The sequence below is a fragment of the Oryctolagus cuniculus genome, chromosome 19, assembly GCF_051225735.1.
Source record: "Oryctolagus cuniculus isolate XC-2025 breed Fujian yellow rabbit chromosome 19, ASM5122573v1, whole genome shotgun sequence".
NCBI lineage: Eukaryota > Metazoa > Chordata > Mammalia > Lagomorpha > Leporidae > Oryctolagus > Oryctolagus cuniculus.
Genome location: NC_142885.1, coordinates 32,223,868 through 32,231,014, shown reverse-complemented (window position 1 = coordinate 32,231,014; position 7,147 = coordinate 32,223,868). Strand labels below are relative to the sequence as shown.

General features: G+C 42.9%; 1 pseudogene; it reads left to right on the top strand.

Annotated features, from left to right (window-relative positions):
* Positions 1–3,411: 3,411 nt before the first annotated feature.
* On the top strand, positions 3,412–6,330 carry LOC127486743 (serine/threonine-protein kinase LATS2 pseudogene; annotated as a pseudogene).
* The last annotated feature ends 817 nt before the right edge of the window (positions 6,331–7,147 follow it).

Sequence of the window (7,147 nt, the reverse complement as noted above, 5' to 3'; positions counted from 1 at the left end):
AGCTTAACCCATTGTACCACAGTGCTGGCCTCTGTCTGCAAGGACATTTAGGTTGGGCACAGATAGGTGAAGATGAGACCCTGATTAGGATGTCTTTATGGAGAAGGTGCTGTACATGACTGAGAGCTATGATATCAAAATCCTCTTCCACAACTGTGTTGAAAGGTTTCTAATTCTGACTTTTTTCACTCAGTCTAATAAGAAATAAAATTGATAATGAAATAGATGGTCTGTTTCATAGAATAGCTTACATTTTACTAACTCAAAATGTGCTGGAAGTGAAAGACTTTTAGGAGAAAAACAACATTGATGAATTATAAAAGATGAATATTAAAAGGTACTAATGATTTTTGAAAAATATTTGGAAGGAAGATATGATAACCAGAGATCATCTAGTTACACAAATTTATTCTCAGAGGTTGTGAGGCTTTTTGAAAACTACAAGACAAACAACAAATCATTAGAAGGTGAAATTTGTTTGTCTTTCTTCTTAATAGGTGAACATTATACCATTCATTGCCAAAGCAGATACAATTTCTAGGAGTAATTTACCGAAGCTTAAGAGTAGAATTATGAGTGAGTTGAGCAGCAATGGCATCCAAATATACCGCTTCCCAACAGATGATGAAACTATGTGTCAGGTGAACTCCTCCATGAATGTAAGCTTCTGTTTAATTGTTTTACATGTGAGAATGAAGATACCATTTATAAGTAGCAGTATTAGTCATATGTTTCATTTGTATCTGACAAAAAGAAGATTAATAATGTGTTTTCCCCAAAATCCAGTGCGAGGAGACATTTTCTTGACCTTGAAAAATGTTTTCCACTTTTAATTATTTTTCCCTCCTATTTGGTTTGGTTTGTTCTTATTTTTCTAGTATTTGAAATGCAATTTTAGTCATTTATTTGATGTGTTTGCAATTTTTTGATGTACTAATTGCTATAAACTTCTCTCTTAAAACTGCTTTTGCTATATACTACAAGTTTTGATATGTTGTGTTGTCATCTTTATTTGTTTCCTGGAGTTTTTTTATTTCCTGGCACACTGTTCATTCAAGAATGTCTTGTTAGTGTTCATACTTTGCATATTTTCTAGAGTCTGTTAAGTTGTTAATTTCCAACTTCATTCCATTGTGGACAAAGAGATACATGGTATGATTTCAGCTGTTTGAATTTGTTGAATCTTGCTTTATGGCCTAGCACATGGTCTGTACTAGAGAAAGTTCAAGCACTGATGAAAAGAATGCGTGTTCTGCAGCTTTAGGATGAGATGTTCTATAGGTGTCAGTTAGGTCCATTTAGTCCATAGTGTAGATTAGCTCTGTTGTTTCTGTGTTGATTTTTAGCCTAGTTGATCTGTCCATTGATGAAAGTGGGATGTTTAAGTCTCCTATTATTATTGTTTTGGAGCCTGTGTCTCCCATTAGATACATTATCATTAGTTTTAAATAGCCAGAGACATTTTTTCTTATTTCTATTTTTTAATACGTATTGATATTTGCTTTTGTGGCCTATCATGTGGTTTATCCTAGAGAATTGTCCATGTACACTTAAAAAGAATGTATATTCTATTATCCATTGGAGTGTTAACTCTAGTTTATAGTGGTGTCTGAATCTCTGTTTGTTGAACTTTACTTTGCTCTGTCCACTTTTCATGGTGAGGTATTGAAGTCTGTGTTATTAAATTGCCTGTTTACCTCCTCATTTCTGTTTTCATTTCTTGTGTGTGATTTTGGTGCTTTGTGAATCGGTGCATATGGATTCATAAATCAAGGATTGGGTGGGCCCTTTCATGTAAAATTATAAGTAAGACAGTCTTTATAACTTTAGTAGAAAAGTTTAAAATATTTTATCTAATATTAGAAGAGCCACCACAGCTTTCTTGTAGTTGCTGTTATCATGATGCTCATTTTCAATCCTTTTACTTTCAAAATATTTGTGTCTTTGAACCAAATTGTGTCTCCTGTAGAAAAGATAGAGCTGAGACATGCTTAATTGTTCAGTCTGGCAATTTGTGCTTTTATTCACTTGTTTAATCCATTCACAAGTAATATTCTTACTTCTATAATTTGATTTGTGACTGCCATCTTACATTTTGTTCTCTAAATTTCTCATGCTATATTTATTCTATTATTCTCTTTTTCTGCCATTAAGCAAATGTGTATGTAGATTTTTAATTTGTCTAATGCCTCTTCACTGAAATTTTAGCTTTGATTATAGTAGTTGCTCAAGATTCACCATATACATACAGCTTAGCTTACCAGAACTGACTTCACATATATTCCACTTTTGATTTAAATAGTATAGAAACTTTACTATTATATAGCTGTATTCTATTTTCATATTTTCTGTGGCATTATTGTTATACACATATTTTTATATTTCAAACTTAGTAATACATTAGTAATTTCCTCATTCCAGTTCAGCTTTGGTGCTGCCTATAGTCTTTGCATGGTTATTAGCAAATGTGTTACAAATGTAATACCTTTCTATGTGTTCTAGGTTACAGAAACATTATATAAATATTTTATATATTATTTAAAAATTAAAAGGATAAGCAGGATATACATTTAAGCCATTATTTTATAATTATATAATTACAATTACTATTTAAAAATATTTATTTGAATTATCTACAGAAGTTTCTTGCTTTCAGTATGAAGAATTTCCTTTAGTTCTTTTTATGTAAAAATTAACAATTGTGCATATTTATGTGATACATTGTGACATTTCAATAGATGTATAAAGTGTATACTGGTCAAAAAAAGGTAATCAACATTTCTCCTTTTTGACCTTATAACTGGAGGATGGAGCATATGAAAGAGCTGTCTGTACCACATATTTATTGTAGCGCAATTCACAATAGCAAAGACATGGAATCAACCCAAATGCTCATCAGCTGAAGATTGGATAAAGAAATTATGGGATATGTACACCATGGAATACAACACAGCAGGCAGTAAAAAAAAAAAAATGAAAAGAAAACAAAGAATGGTCATTTGCAACAAAATGGATGAAACTGGAAAACACCATACTTAGTGAAATAAGCCAGTTCCAAAGGGACAAACTGTATGTTCTCCCTGACTTGTGATAACTAATAAAGCACCCAAAAGACAACATGTAGAAATGAAATTCACTTTGAGAAGCAATGATTTTCAGGAGCCCTTCTCTTGACTGTTGCTTTTTATTCTATATCTTTTATCTTTTCCTTTATAATATTTTCCTTATTTTTTCTCTTTCATACAATTCATTGAATTCTATACTTAACAGTTAATTATATATATAAAGTTAATTTAAAATAGATCTTAGTAAAGAATAAGAGTGAGAATAAGAAAGGGAAGAGCAAGGGGGGGCGTTCACAGTGGGAAGAATTAGCAAGATCCTAAAGTTGTAATTGTGAAACCTATGGAGATGTGCGCTTTGGAACCGCAGCGTGAGAGCCCGGGAAGATGGAGCAGCTGCCTCCGGGGCAGCCCCTGTCCCTGGGGGGCCCGCAGCAGCTCCAGCCACTGTCATCAGGTCTGTGGCCCAGAGCCCTGGGCCAGGACACCTTGGAGGGCGTAGACCACGCTGCAGGAGAGTGAGGACTTCACCATGGAGGCTCTGCGACATCTAGATTCTCTAGGGACTACAAAAGTCGAAGGAAGGCAAATTTTCAAAAGGAAGTTGTCTTGAAAATATATTTACAATATTGACAGCTTTTTATATTTTTAAATAATTTAAGACTTTAATAAGATTTATGGTGAAAGGAAACTGGACTAACAACGAGGCCAAAAACTTTTCCTGCCATGACTTACTCTGGAAATAGCTGGCAGCGACTGCAAGAGACCCGCGAGGGGCTGTGACAGCCGCCCAGGCCTTCCACTCAGGGGTTGCCCGAGGGACAGAGCAGTGATGCCTCCCTGGACGGCAGAAGGCCACCGCTTTTATCAGAAAGTGCTGCGGAAAATCAGATGCTAAGGAATCCGGCACCTGCACAGCTGGGAACCAGCAGATGCGGCAGAGGCTGGTGAATGCAGGGTGTGACCAGGAGGTGGCGGCAGAGCGCTCAAGCCGACTGGCAGCAGGAGTATAGAAACGGCCCCGGAATACATCAGTAAGAGGCTGCCTGGGCCCCAGGAACGAACAGACAGTGCGAGTCGTTAAGCAGACTCCCCAGGAAAGGGCCTGGTGCAACCCCAGTGACAATGTCGCGGAGGCCCAGTTTCCAGGGCGAAGCCTTCCCACCCTACCACCTGCTGGGCGGCGCTGGAGGAGGTGCCAAGCCTTCCCCTGGACGGTGCACCCCTCCTAAGGCTACGGGACAGCGGGCGTGGAGGGGGTGGGGGGCGCACTTCCCGGGGGCTCCCGCACTGCGGGCCCCTCGCTGCCGCTACTTGGCGCGACCTAAGGCCACGCTCTTGCTGGTGCCCTGGGAGCCTCTGGCCTAAGGCGTGCGGCACAGCCTCTTGTTCCAGAGCAAGGCGCTGCCTGAGGCTGGGGTCTACTGGGGCCTGACAGCCAAGGGCCAGCCCGACGGCCCCGCGCCCAGAAGGACCTACTCCTTCAACAGCCAGCAACTGCAGGTCGGCGTGCCCGTCCAGGCCGAGCCCTCCCTGCTGGCTCCCAACACCCTCGGCAGTCCCTACCCGCTGGACCTGGAGTTGGGCAGCCCACACTGCAGGTGCCTGCCCCCACCCTACCCGAATCACCTGCTGCTGCCCAGCAAGTCGGAGCAGTACGACCTGGACGGCCTGTATGTGGGCATGGAGCAGAGCCTCCGAGGGGGTGCAGCGGCCAAGCCCGCCAAAAGGGCAGACAAGAGCCACCAGAGCGCCAAGGGGCACAGATGCGGGAAGGACAAAAAGCAGATCCAGACTTTTTCCTAAGTCCTTGGCTGCAAAAACAGCAAGGAGGAGGAGAAGCGAGTCACACTTTAAGTAATTCATGGAGCAACACGTGGAAAATGTCATAAAAACCTACCAGCAGAAGGTGAACCGGAGGATGCAGCTGGAGCAAGGGATGGCCAAAGCGGGACTGTGCGAAGCTGAGCAGGAACAGAGGGAGATCCTCTACCAGGAGGAGTCTAATTACAGCAGGCTGAAGAGGGCCAAAGTGAACAAGCCCATGTTTGTGAAAATCAAAACCCTGGGGGTCGGTGCCTTTGGAGAAGTGCACTTTACTTGTAAGGTGGACACTCACTCTCTGTACACCATGAAGACCCTGAGGAAGGAGGATGTGTTGAGCCGGAATCAGGTGGCCCGTGTCATTGCCTAGAGGGACATCCTGGCTGAGGCCGACAACGAGTGCGTGGTGAAACTCTACTACTCCTTCCAAGACAAAGACAGCCTGTACTTTGTAAGGGACTGGTCCCTGGTGGGGATGTGATGAGTCTGCTGATCCACATGGAGGTCTTCCCTGAGCACCTGGCCTGGTTCTCATCATAGAGTTGATGTTGGCCATTGAGAGTGTCCACAAGATAGGCTTTATCCACTGGGACATCATGCCTGACAACATTTGGATAGAGCTGGATGGTCACATCAAAGGGACAGATTTCAGCCTCTTCATGGAGTGGCAGGTGGAACTTACAATTCCTAATACTACCAGAAAGGAAACCACATCTGACAGGACAGCATGGAGCTCAGTGACCTCTGGGACGATGTGTCTAACTGTCGGTGTGAGGACAGGCTGAAGACCCTGGAACAGCAGGTGGCAAGCAGCACCAGCGGTGTCTGGTGCACCCCCTGGTTGGGTCACCACATTACATCACTCCTCTGCAAAGGTACACCCTTGTGGAGCGTCAGCGTGATTCTCTTCAAGATGCCAGTCGGGCTGGTGCCCACACTCACAGAAACCCAGCTGAAGGTGGTCAACTGGGAGAACACCTCCACATTCCCGCCCAGGTCAAGCTGAGCCCGAGGCCAGGTCAACCTTATCACCAAGCTGAGCTGCTCTAATCTGCCTGGGGGAGGGACAGGCCAATGACTTGAAGGCCCACCCTTTCTTCACACCATAGACTTCTCCAGTGACATCTGGAAGCAGCCAGCCCCCTACGTGCCACCAGCAGCCACCCCATGGGACACCTCAAATTTTGACCCCATAGATAAAGAAAGCCTGTGGAATGAGGCCAGCGAAGTGAGTACCAAGGCCTGGGACACGCTCGCCTGCCCTGGAAACAGGCACCAGAGCTCGCCTTCTGTGAATTCACTTTCCGAAGGTGCTGTGATGACAGTGGCTTCCCCTTTAGATGCCACAAGCCTTCAGGAGCAGAAGCTTCACAGTCTGAGAACTCAGATTGGAAAACTCCAATCTGGTGGATCCGACCGAGGGTGCCAGCCGGTCTATGTGTAGCCCGTGCAGCCAGGGGCCATGAGGTGTCAGTCACCGGGGGAGCAGCCCAGGTGGGCTACTTCTCTCGAGACTTCTTCACTGGGAACGCCCGACACAGAAGCTGAAGGGACTCTTTCCAGCTGAGCTGCTTTTCTCAGTTCCGCTTGCTGCGCAGGGAGGGTGGACGTGACTTTGAATCGGCTTTTGAGGACTTAACACTGCATTAGAACAATGTTTTTAAACATTTAGTACAGTTTAGAAATCCTATTTTCCTTACTAAATTAGAGATTAACTTTGACAAATCATGCTGTTGTTATTTTGTACATTTGTATTTTATCCATAGCACTTATTCACATTTAAGAAAAGACATAAAAACTGAAAAACATGTGAGAACAAATGTCTGTGCAATAATATAAAAAACTTAAAAGTCACTCTGCCCAGATATCATGGAGACCATTTTATCCACACAGTGGATTTTGTTTGTATTTTTTCCCACATTTCAAAATCGTGATATGATGTTAAAAGGTGCTTTTTTTTTGGGCTTTGTGTGTATTACAGTATAATAGGAAGTGAGCAGGGTGATGATATGCTGTGATTTCAGACATCTGCTGGGGAAAGCACTGCTGGAGCAGGGTTTTTCTATTATAAAATTACCGTAGCCATTCACAGCAGCTGCAGTGAATATGTTTTTACCAAGTGTTTTTAAATGAGGCATTTTAGATAGCGTGCTGATAAGGTATCCCGTGGTTTGCTATGATTGTATCCCTTATTGTTTTGTTAAAGACATGCAGAAGTGTAACTGGAAAGTGATTTGTGTGTGTGTGTGTGTGTGTGTGTG